This window comes from Hesperophylax consimilis, chromosome 17 (genome assembly GCF_061612785.1).
Source record: "Hesperophylax consimilis isolate HC1 chromosome 17, BYU_Hcon_1.0, whole genome shotgun sequence".
NCBI classification, from domain to species: domain Eukaryota; kingdom Metazoa; phylum Arthropoda; class Insecta; order Trichoptera; family Limnephilidae; genus Hesperophylax; species Hesperophylax consimilis.
The window spans coordinates 33,569,574-33,582,414 of record NC_142852.1 but is presented as its reverse complement, the minus strand read 5'-3'; positions in this window follow the sequence as shown (position 1 = coordinate 33,582,414).

Genomic DNA, 12,841 nt, shown 5'->3' with positions numbered 1-12,841 from the left:
ACTCGAAATAGTCTGGCAACATCGCTAAATGTTTGCAGTTACTCCATCTACTGCCACAGCTGTTATGCGTCACAGTCCGCACACCGCAAAGTGTGCATTTTTTTGGTTATGTTATGTTGATTATCAGGTCATTTTAGATAGATTCGTGTCGAATTAATACATTGTTTCTTATTTTGAACACAATCAAATAATTCAGGATGGATCATACAAGCATTCAAATTCATTCAACAAAATTCGACTCACTTCTCCGCTGTCAAACTCGGAATGTTTTGACGCCATCTTTGATTCGAGGAATAGCGCCTAACGTCTGGTTCGAGCACTGATTAGTCAAATCGAACTTTAACCCGAGCGTTAGCGTTATTCAGATATAGTGAAAACGAAAAAATGACTAATCCGCGGATTAGTGCTTAGTCAGAACATAATCAGAGATAGTGAAATACCCCCTTAGATTATAATGTGTTACGTTTAACCTTAAGTGAAATAATATCAATCATGTAACGACACCAAATTTTTAATTCATATAAACAAATTACTGGACTGTATTATATTATAATTTTAATTTGGGAGGTGGGCATGGGTACCGTCGCCTCGGGAATCAACACTTCTGCGGTCGCTTACGCCAAGTTCCAAGATACTGCAAGGGTGCCCATGTTAATGTACGTATGACCAGGTCTTGGCGGCGGATGCGCCTCTCCACCTGCTGTATGCCGGGCCGGTTGTGGCAGACCCTTTGTCCTCTCCAGCGGGACTCTCAACTGTTATGGTGTTAATGTTATTAAAAATGTGTATAAGTTTTAAGTGAATGTGTCTGACAACCTGTTATTATTGATGTTGTAGAAAAATTAAATTAAAAAAAAAAAAGAAATATTTTTTCAGGCAATAAATATTTTTGATCTTAAAGATGTTTTTTTTTTAAATCAGCTTGACAGCCACCTCTGGGCTGGAACCCCACAAGAGATTGATTTTCCTGGTCGGGTGGTCTAGATTCAAATAAGGCATTAGCGGTGCTACCCAAATTCGGGTAGCTATCAATCTAAGGCATTAGCGGTGCTACCCAAATTCGGGTAGCTATCAACCTAAGGCATCAGTGGTGCTACCCAAATTCGGGTAGCTATCAATCTAAGGCATCAGCGGTACTATCCAAATTCGGGTAGCTATCAATCTAAGGCATCAGTGGTGCTACCCAAATTTGGGTAGCTATCAATCTAAGGCATTAGCGGTGCTACCCAAATTCGGGTAGCTATCAATCTAAGGCATTAGCGGTGCTACCCAAATTCGGGTAGCTATCAATCTAAGGCATTAGCGGTGCTACCCAAATTCGGGTAGCTATCAATCTAAGGCATTAGCGGTGCTACCCAAATTCGGGTAGCTATCAATCTAAGGCATTAGCGGTGCTACCCAAATTCGGGTAGCTATCAATCTAAGGCATTAGCGGTGCTACCCAAATTCGGGTAGCTATCAATCTAAGGCATTAGCGGTGCTACCCAAATTCGGGTAGCTATCAATCTAAGGCATTAGCGGTGCTACCCAAATTCGGGTAGCTATCAATCTAAGGCATTAGCGGTGCTACCCAAATTCGGGTAGCTATCAATCTAAGGCATTAGCGGTGCTACCCAAATTTGGGTAGATATTGATCTAAGACATTAGCAATGCTACCCAAATTTGGGTAGGTATCGCTCAAGGGCGTATATTAATACTTTGGAAAGAGTGGGAAAGGATTAGGATAATCTGGCTATTTTTTTTTTATTTGAAATAAATAAAAATAGTTGTAAATATAATATTGTTTAATAAAAACTTGTATAAAAATAAGTGTCATATCAGTTTACATAAGACATTTCGACTCCTAGGCCCCAAACAGGCTAATTTAATTGGTATTCTGTCCAAAAAAGAATTTTGTTGTTTTAAAATTTTTGATATTTTTCAACAGGAGTAAGGTAAAATTTTGCTTACTTTTGGGTACAAGGACATTCGCACAACACAGTTCTATATAAAATATTATGTATGCATATAGTTTGACATATTAACACACTTCAGGGGGGTATCTTTAGCGCCGGCGGACCGCTGGCGACGCACAGTGGCTTAAATTTGAGCGCTGGCGCGACATTGACCCCAGATCGGCATGTTCCCGAAATGATTTTTTTTTTTACTAATGTATTCTCAATTAATCACTGACATTAAAAAAACAATTGAAAATAACATCCGAAGCTTACTTACTCGGTAATTACGCACAGAACTGAGATGTTCGGGCGCGCAACTATGCTGCTGTATCTAGGCGAGTTTGAAGGCGTGCGAAATCGGGTTGTTTGTGTACTTATTTTACAATAAAAGTATTTTTTTAAATCACTTAAGATATTCTTTAAGATACGTGCTTTATTTAAATGACTGAAAAAATATCTTTTTTTCATAAATTATAACTGTTGCCTTGGTTCAAAGCTTACCTTTTTTTGTCAATTTTTTTTTCCATTTTTTGCCTTTAATGGAGTAGGAATAAAAATCTTCACGAGTCTTCACGCTAATTTTAATAGGATATTATTGCTGTGTCTTTTTAGTACACGGAAAAAAAAAATCACCACCAACTTTAGCCAGCCACTCCAGTAATTGCATTTTTAAGAAATGATGGTACTTAATTTTCGTCAATTTTTTTTCAGAATCCAATATTTGACTCCTTTATGTGAAAGAAAGATCAACTTAATGTAATATTTTGCAATTAATTAACCACTAAAAATATTGCTGTTATTTACATCCAGAACGTAATTACGTTGGTTTATTTATATATTTGCATTTAGTTGCAGAAAACAGATATAAAAGAGGGAATTTCCCTCTTTTATTTAGTTGTATTTGAAGGTGTGCCGAGTTAAGTTCTAAATGTGTTTGTCGTTGAATCAAAGTGAAAATTTAACCATGGATAATGTTCTTCAAGGTAAGTTATTTAAAATGTATATTATTGTTAATATTTAAATACTTGCTCAAAGTTATAAAGCCTTATTTTAATGCAGTTTATATTTCATTAGGTAAACCTTTAAGACTTTTTAACTGTTTCATCAGTAGAAGTCATAATCAAAATAGTTTTTACCGAATATATAATGGAAAAACATGTAAATTATTTATCAAAGACAATCAACCTCAATTACATTTATTTATTATTATTTTTCGGAATATTTTTTATTGAGTAAAACCTCAAATTGTAATATTTAAATATTGAAGACAATATTAGTGATTTTTAAACGAAAATCTGAAACAGAAAAATCAGAAAAAGAAACGGTCACTTAGTTCGGGTTGAATCTTGCGATCATACATAAAGATAGTTGCCAATAAAAATGTGCGGTGAAAAAATGAAGACAATGTTGGTAGTTCTTATTCGAAGTATGATACAGTTAAAAGTGACCGAAGAGGATAGGGTCCCATTAGCGCAGTTGGTAGAGCATTGTCCCGGAAAGACAAGGGTCCTGGGTTCGAGTCCCAGATGTGACCGTTTCTTTTTCTAATTTTTCTGTTTCAGATTTTCGTTTAAAAATCACTAATATTGTCTTCAATATTTAAACATTTATTTATCTTTTCAGAAAGCCGCGCTATATCACGAAGGGAACTGTTTGACATCATCCGGGAGGAGGGGTTCTCTATTGCAAGACCATCTCAAGCAATGATTACACTATTAAATAAGTATGTTTGTGAAAAAGTGGGAATTTTCTGTGAATGTGATGTACGTGAAGTTTTTCTTAAAAGAATTAATGTCTTTGCCATGAATTTATCGATGCGGTGGAAATTGAGTCATTATGTTGCGAAACGCTTTTTAATCAAATTTTCCGATTGGCTTGACGCGGATTTCCACACTCCAGATTCTAATGAATCAGAAGGATCATCAAGAACCCCATCACCTAAGCCGTTCGCCTCCATCACGACAAGACATAAACAAAGAAGAGTGAAACCATTAGTGCGTCAGTTCGGTGCACAGCAGCTGTCTTATGCAGCATCAATGAGTTTGAATTCGTCAGGAAGACGGACTCTGGCTCAAGTGGTTAAACAAGCGATAACGAGCACACCAAAGACAATAAAGCGACTGAGAAGTGCTTTCAATTTAAAATCACAAAAAAAAATTAAATCGTACACACCGGAGGAAGCACTTGCACTTATAGCGGATCTAAACCTAACCAAGCACCAGTATGTTGAACTTCAGAAGGGTGCTAAAGGTAGAAATAATACGTTGTATCCTCCTTACTATAAAATAATTATTGAAAAAAAAAATGCTATCCCAATAAAGTTGTGGTTACAGAAACATCGGCAGAAGTGAATCTTCAAGAACTTCTTGATCACACGACAAAGCGTATCGCTCAAGCTAACGACGAAGTTTTAAGGCAAGAGTTATCAGAGAAATTCGACAAGAATTTTCACGATTTAAAAATTATTTATAAGTGGGGAAGTGATGGAAGTGGTGGTCATAGTTTATATAAACAAAAATTTTACGAAGATGGGGCGGACAAGTGCTCTGACGCTGATATTTTGATGACATCCGTGGTTCCTCTTCAATTACATATCGAAGAAATTTCCACTGGAAATAAAACCGTGCTATGGCAAAACCCTCGATCATCCTCCACAAAATTTTGCCGGCCTGTAAGATTCCGATTTACTCATGAAACTGCAGAGACCACGAGAGAAGAATTCGCTTACGTGGAACGGCAAATATCAGAACTTAGGCCTACAAAATTAACTGTTGGGCTTAATGAGTTCCTCGTTAACCATGTGCTTATAAAAACAATGGTGGATGGGAAAGTTTGTAATTCATTAATGAATAATACTTCAGCAGCAGTGTGCTACATATGTGGGGCTTCTCCAAAAACCATGAACGATTTGGCAGGGGTCATGGCAAGACCTTGCAAAGAAGACGCATTCTATTTTGGATTATCAACTCTGCATGCTAGAATAAGATTTTTTGAATGCCTTCTGCACATATCGTATAGGTTAGATGTAAAGAAATGGCAGGTTCGAGGAACTGGAGAAGAAAAGATGTTGTTCCAGGTCAGAAAACAAAAAATTGTCGACAGGTTTCGTACAGAAATGGGTCTTTTGGTTGATATTCCTAAGCAAGGATCAGGAACAACAAATGATGGCAACACTTCCCGCAGGTTTTTCGCAGATCCGGAAAAGTCTGCAGAAATAACAGGCATCGACAAAACTCTTATACAAAGGTTTTCTGTAATATTAGATGCAATTTCAAGCGGCTATGTAATAAATACGGTCGCATTTGGAGAATACGCTCTACAAACGGCAAAATTATATATAACTTTGTACAAATGGTTTTATATGCCAGCCAGTATTCATAAAATTTTAATACATGGGGCGTAAGCTATTAACAGAATGATTTTGCCCATTGGGCAATTATCAGAAGATGTGCAAGAGGCTAGACATAAAGATTATCGAGCTTACAGACAACACCATACGCGAAAAATCTCCCGAATTAAAACAAATGAAGACCTGCTTTACAGACTGATGATGACATCTGATCCGTTTATATCAAGTATAAGAAAGATAAGTAGAAAACAGTCATCATCACTCTCAAAGGAAGTCAGAGACTTATTAAAAACTTCGCAACCTAATATTGAAACATCTTTTAACACGGGAGATTTTTCGGACACTGATAATTAGGTCTTAATATTTACTGTATTTTCGGTTTAACCTATTATTTATTACTTGTTTTATTATATGCAAATATTATTTAAGGTACGTGCATTACTGAACCGTTCTATTTAGCTACTTTGTGTTTTTCTGTTATATTATTATTTTGCATGTCATTAAATTTCAATTATATCTTTAAGTACGTGGTGACTATAACATTTTCGTAAATGCATTCAATTTACTTTTACACATTATTAGCGGGAGTTAAAATATTAGTATAGGGTGAATTACACTAATTACCCTCATTATTAAACTGTTATTCCCCACTGTCTGGAAAATCCTAAGTATTATTGCTAAGTACATCAATTAATAATGTTGAGCCTAATGTTTGGGTTTCTCCTTCAATTTTTATCAGGTTCGGTGTCATAAGAGATTTCAATGATAGTAAGTTAACGTTAATCACCCAAACTGTAACGGACGTACTGCTCCGTGATCGGGCGCGGTCGCCCCATATTAAAATCTTTTATTTGCCTTAACTTTGCCTGTCCTTAAATTAAATAAACTGGAGAATGTAATGTAAAGAAATGTTAAAACAATAAATGAAACGTCGGAGCTTGGCTAGGAGACACTGGCAGAGAAGTATACCGAGAGAGCTGGTGGATTAATAGCATTTAATTAGCATAGCATTTAATTCGGGCACGGTTATGAGAATCGTGCTTATACGAGAGGGAACGTTCGGCCGCGACCCGAAGCAAAGGGCCGTGCGCCGTCATAGCGTGCAAGGTGGTTTGCCGCCCGAGCGTTCCACAAGCGCGATTCTGAGGACCGTGCCTGAACAAAGAGAGGCCGTGGTCACGTTCGACCACAGGGCCCGAAATTACCGGCCGAGAGGCGGTAGCTAGCCCGGCGGCGGGCCGCGGGCGCGTCACAAAACACGGGCCTCGATTCCAGGAATCAAAGAGAAAGCAGGCCCGTGTGAGCGTCGCTCGGCCAGCGAAGGCCGCCGGGGTCCTATAAAACGGGCAACAGTCCCTTGAAAAGTTAGATATCCAGCAACCGCCACCAGCTCTACACTTCTCTCTGCTCAGCCTTCTACCTCGCTCCGACTTCTGACTCTACTCGCCTTCTCTTCTTCTTCTGACCCTCGCCTCACCCCGGACCTCTCTGCCTCTACAACAAGACCCGGACTCTACGACAAGGACCAGAATCAGCATCGGACCAGCTACAACGGCTTCAGAGACGGCCCCGTTCTACCCCTCCACGCCACTGAAGGAAGACATCTCACGCCTCCACGGATTGGGATCACCGCCCTGTTTACAGTCTTGTGTGTCACACATTACGTCTGGCACATAAGTGGTCCTTCGAGCCGCAGCAACCACCACCAGCTCTACACTTCTCTCTGCTCAGCCTTCTACCTCGCTCCGACTTCTGACTCTACTCGCCTTCTCTTCTTCTTCTGACCCTCGCCTCACCCCGGACCTCTCTGCCTCTACAACAAGACCCGGACTCTACGACAAGGACCAGAATCAGCATCGGACCAGCTACAACGGCTTCAGAGACGGCCCCGTTCTACCCCTCCACGCCACTGAAGGAAGACATCTCACGCCTCCACGGATTGGGATCACCGCCCTGTTTACAGTCTTGTGTGTCACACATTACGTCTGGCACACAAACAGTTTACCCAAATAATTATAAACATAGGGTTACTACTGGAAATCACATTTTGTATTTATGTTAAATTATGTAATAAATATTTAGTTTTCAATATATAATTTATCTGTTTTTTTCAAAGAATTACAATTCATAAAATTATTTAGTTTTCATTGTATTTTTATTATCTGTTTTATAAAGAATTATAATCTACGAAATAATTATTTAAAAATGTTATTATCTGTTTTTTTAAAGAATTATAATGTACAAAATTGTTCACTGTATTTTTATTATCTGTTTTCTTAAAGAATTATAATCTATAAAATACAAACTTAGCGCCCAAGTTACACGCTACTTTTTATAAAAGCATTAAAATCATTATCAACATTTCAACTAATAAGAATTAACAAAAAATAAGTGGTATTTCTTATTAATACTTAAAAAAACATCAATGATGCCAAATGGTCGAACGCCGAGACCGATGTCGCGCCAAATCATCAAAATTGGCCACTGTGCGACGGGCGAAAATAAAGGTACGGCGTGAATTATATCTTTGAAAATATTTTAATAAAAATTTCTACATACTAACTCAGTATAACCAAGCTATAAAATGACTAACAGAAAAATTACTTGCTATAAGGTTTAAATTACCGCTTAACACCATCTGCCTGTTTTGATTTATGCAAGAAAAAAACATGGCCAAAAAGTGCCTTTTATTTTATTTTGTGGATGTTCAGGCATAAATATTTAATTTTTTTTCGATCATTTTATAAATAACTTAATTTGCCAAATTATACAATAAAACCATAACCGAAAATGGGTTCGTAAGTAGGAGATTTTGAACTTTAAAGCAGTTTACATAGGCCTTATACATTATTTTTTTCTGGGCTTATAAAAAGACTTATCTAAAAAATACTCGATTATTTCAAAGGCCAAGATGTATTCTACTCGCAGTATTTAATGAAAGCATCTGAAACATTTCTAGGCGACCAAATTTTCAAACCAAAAACACATGATTTTGCATTACTACGGATGGCATCGCCTTAAAAAGAACTACAGAAAACTCATCGTATATGTCTATCTTCTAAGGATAATCCCCAGTAACGCCGTGTTCACCACATCTAGTTTATCTATATACCTAATTAAAATTTAAATGTTCGTTTGTTCAAAATGTTAAATCTCCAAAATTTCTTCACCGATTTTGACACAAAGTTGCATTGGAATATGAGTGTGCTTTCATATACCTATACCATATAGATGTCACCTGTGACAGGTAAAAACGCTCTTGTTCCTCTATCTGCACATATAGACTGAGCCACAGCAATGCGTGGCGTGGTACAGCTAGTAATTTAATAATGTAGAACCTTTCAAAAACAGTAGAACCGGAGATTTTAGAAATATATATTTTTTTGTTAAAATAAAACTTTTTTAGTATGAATTATTTATAAATTACCATTGGTAATGTTTTAAATATAAATGACCTAGCTAGTGCTAAGCTGACTTGGACCAGCTTGACACGTAAAACTATATTTTTCATTCTGAAGGGATTGTTTAAGCAATTTTTCTTGCTCTGGTTTCTTCAAAACTTCACAAATTCTTGGCAATTCATATTGTAATTAATCTTCACAATTAAGTCTGCCTTCACCATGTCCACTGACAAGCTGTTTCCGCTCGTCTGTCCACAATTTTCCCATTAAAGAAAAGACGCGTTCAACAAAAGCATAGCTTATAGGGATTGAAAAATTTTTTCCAATTATTTTTGGAAGTTCGGTGAAGGTTGAGGTGACTGAATTGAATAACTGAACCCATCGTACCTAAATCAACAAGCAATGTTGAATTTACGAACTGAGGAAATACTTCGTTTAATTTTCGGGTCATAATGTTTATCTTCGTCGACATTTTTCAAACCAAGTGATTCGACAGCTTCCACAGTATCTTCGTAACTTACTGCACTTGTTAGATCGAATTTGGAAAAGATTTTGAATACAGAATCCTCAAAATCATAATATTTCTGTATGTATTCCATAGTTCTCTTGTAAACCTCATTGGCTGTTTTTTTTGTTAATTGATTTTGATCAGAAGTCCTAAAAAACTTTATGTTTCTCATTATTTTGGCACCATAAAATTCATCATGCATTCACTCAGTCGTCTGTTGCTTCGCTGCCACCGCCCCGTCTGACCCGGAGATATCGATGTTAAACCCGTAGCCCGGATACGCACCATGCAAACCTGTAGACTCCGGGTCAAACCCGGACAGGTGGCAGCCCTAATTGATGTAGATTAGCCTTTACTTAATTCCTGTAATGTAACATTCCATTGTGATTTCTGTTGAATAGCGTTGGAAGGAATTTGGTCTTTACCCTCATATTAGTAGAATCGTTGACATCTGGTGTCACATACATCCACTACTCTATTTGCAATTTGTTTTTTAAAAGACTAGCAAGAAGTTTGGCAGTGGCGGTGTGGCCACGAACTGCGGCCAGCTGGATGGGAGTTCTGTTGTGTTCTGTATCTCTCGAGTTCACCACCGTCGCCAAATGGGTCTCGCCTCCCCGAGGAAGCACGGTGCCGCCGCGTCCCGCCATCTCAAACACTTCCTCGGCTAAACGCAACAGTCGGGTGACGGAGCCACTGCACGAACGCTGCAGAGGAGTGCGATTACTGCTCCGGTCTCGACTGTTGTAACATGCACCATTCTCCAACAGACAACTCACGATATCGGCGGCACCATTCTCGGTGGCGACGTGCAAAGCTGTGGAACCTCCCATAAAAGTTTTAGCGTTGATAAACTTGTGGTAAGCTTTGCGCTTGGTCTTCTTAACGTTCTGCAATAAGATACGGACTCTTTGTATGCAGGATTTGGACGCTGCGAGGTGAAGGGTGGTGTTCCCTTTCTGCGATACTGCGGTAGGGTCGGCTCCGCTGTCGAGCAGTAGCGACATGACCTCCACCGTGGCGGCAAAGTGCAGTGCCGTTCTACCCGCGCTATCAGCAGTATTCACGTCCGATCCGTTCTGTATTAACCTGTAAACCTCGCCCCTATCCCCTTCCTTGGCCGCTTTCAGCAAATTAAAATCACAAGGAGGTTTGTAACCGATCTCCATATTCATTGTAGATTTGAGTTTTTTATCTGCTCTATCTAAAAGTGCATCCGACTTTCTAAGACTCGGGTGATCGGGGCCATATATGGCATTCCTTGCGCTCAGTCCTTCCTTGTGAACCACCAAAGCGTCGCAAGTTTTTTTCTGAAGCATGTAAATAGTCTCCACAAGAATTTGAGTATCAACAGTTTCCTTGTGATCAGGTCCCAACACAATTTTCTGAATAGGTAATATTTCTTGACAGATTTCGAAAGCTTCGTCAAGTTTGTGTTGACTCGTAAGAACAGCTGCCATAGTGCGCCTGGTGTTCAGAGTATTCGAGTGATTTAGTCCTAAAACCTTTTTTCTGGTTTCGTAAACGGTTTGAAGCAGAGCAAAGGCTTCGTGAGACTTGCCTTGAGAGTGGAACACAATGGCAATATTATTTTGGAGACAAAGAGTGTCAGGATGATCGATACCCAATGTGCTTTTGTATCTTTTGTAAACTTGCATGTTGAAACGCAAGGCCTCTTGGTGTCTCCCGAGAGCTTCCAGCGTCAGCGCTGCACGCGCTTTAGTCTGCATCACTTGATCGTGCCCCTCGCCCAGCAATTCCTTTTCCCTCTCCAAAACTTCCTGGAATATATCCCACGCCTCTTTGTGCTTTTCGAGCCGGTTTAAGAGCAAAGCCATGTGACTCCTGGTCTCCAGGGAGTCTGGATGGTGAGGACCGGAAACTTTAACTCTCACCTTGTAGATATCTTCCAACATGGTCAGGGCCTCGAAATACTTATTCAAGTTCTCCAATGCCCCGGCTATTTTGTCGCGGATGTCCAGTGTTCCTGGATTATCCTCTCCCAATATTTCGATCCTTTGATTGAGCAGTCGTTTTAAAAACACACACGGCTTCTAAGGATCTATCAGAATTTAACATAGAATCCACGCTGCATAAAATTTGTGAAACATTGGGCTGTAAAATTTGCTTTAACTCTTCTACGGCAGGGAAACCATATTTCATAGCAATAACCACGAGTGTGTCACCACCGGCATTGCGAGCCTTCATCACCGCCTTTACTTTGGCTGTATCCTTTATTTTGGCAATATCTTCAATAACCTGAACATCGCGAGTTCTCACTTTCCTGAAACAGCGTGCAACTGTTTGCAGTAAAGATTTGATATCTGTTTGCGTAGCAAAGTCCAGAGGAGTCTTTGTATTGTTAGCCTTAAGGTCATGGGCTGCACCATTTTTTAACAACGATTTAACTATTTCCGGATGAGAGAATTTGGATGCATAATGTAGAGGAGCGTTGCCGCCCTTTCCAACAACATTAGGATTGGCTTTGCTCTTTAACAAAATGTCACACACTTCCTGAAAGCCCTTCCAGGAGGCTATATGTAAAAGTGTTGCATTATTAGAACTCTTCACATTTACATAATTTGCCAAGTCTTTAATCGAATTGTCAACCATCAAAACGTCGTTTATTTTTACGCCCTTAAATAGTTTTTCAATTGAATCCAACACTTCTTTAATATCTTGGCTAACTGTTAAATCTGACGGGGTTTTACCAAAAACATTGGTGGCATCATACACTGCACCGCTCTGTAACAACAACTTGACCATCTCTGTATGTCCATTTTGGGCGGACCTGTGAATAGGCGTAAAGCCAATAAAATCAGTTGAATTAATATCGACGTTGTTGTCTATCAAGAATTGTGTCATGGCTGGCTGCCCTCTCACCGTGGCATAATGCAGCAAAGTCCAGCCATCACCTCCCGGATCATCGATACTCATCCCGCGCTCCAAGAAGAAGGCCAAGATGTTGCAGTGGCCTTTTAAGGTGGCAATGTGGATAGGTTTAGCACCTTGTTTGTTCATAGCATTAACATCAGCTCCTCGGTCTATCAAGAGTTTCGCTACTTCAAGATTACCGGCTTCAGCTGCTATATGCAGTAACGTCCAGTTGTCACGGTATCTCTCGTTAATCTTAACGCCTGGTTGTTGCAACAGTATTGAAGTATTTGACAATTGGGCTTTAGCAATTGCCACCTCTAACGGCGTTCTATTACACGAATTCCTAATTTTAGAATCTGCTCTCCAGTGCAATAACCTTTTCACAATATCTGGTGTGTCCGCGAGGACTGCTACATGCAGCGGAGAGTAATTCGTATCTGCATGATTGACATTGGCTCCATTTTCTAATAAAACTTCTACAAACTCCGTGTTTCCAAGCTTTATTGCAGTGAGTAAAGGCGAAGGACGTACGCAATCCGATACTTTAATACCTCTCTCTATCAACGCCCTGGCTATTAGAACATCACCACTTGTAGCAGCTGCATATAGGAGGTTTGATCCATTTTTATTATTAGTATTGATGTCAACATCTTTATTCTTCAACAGCGCTTCAACTACAAGTCTATGTCCTGCGGTAATTGCAGAGATCAGAAGTTGACCTCCGCCAACATTAACGTCCGATCCATTGTTAATCAACATGTCCAGCAGG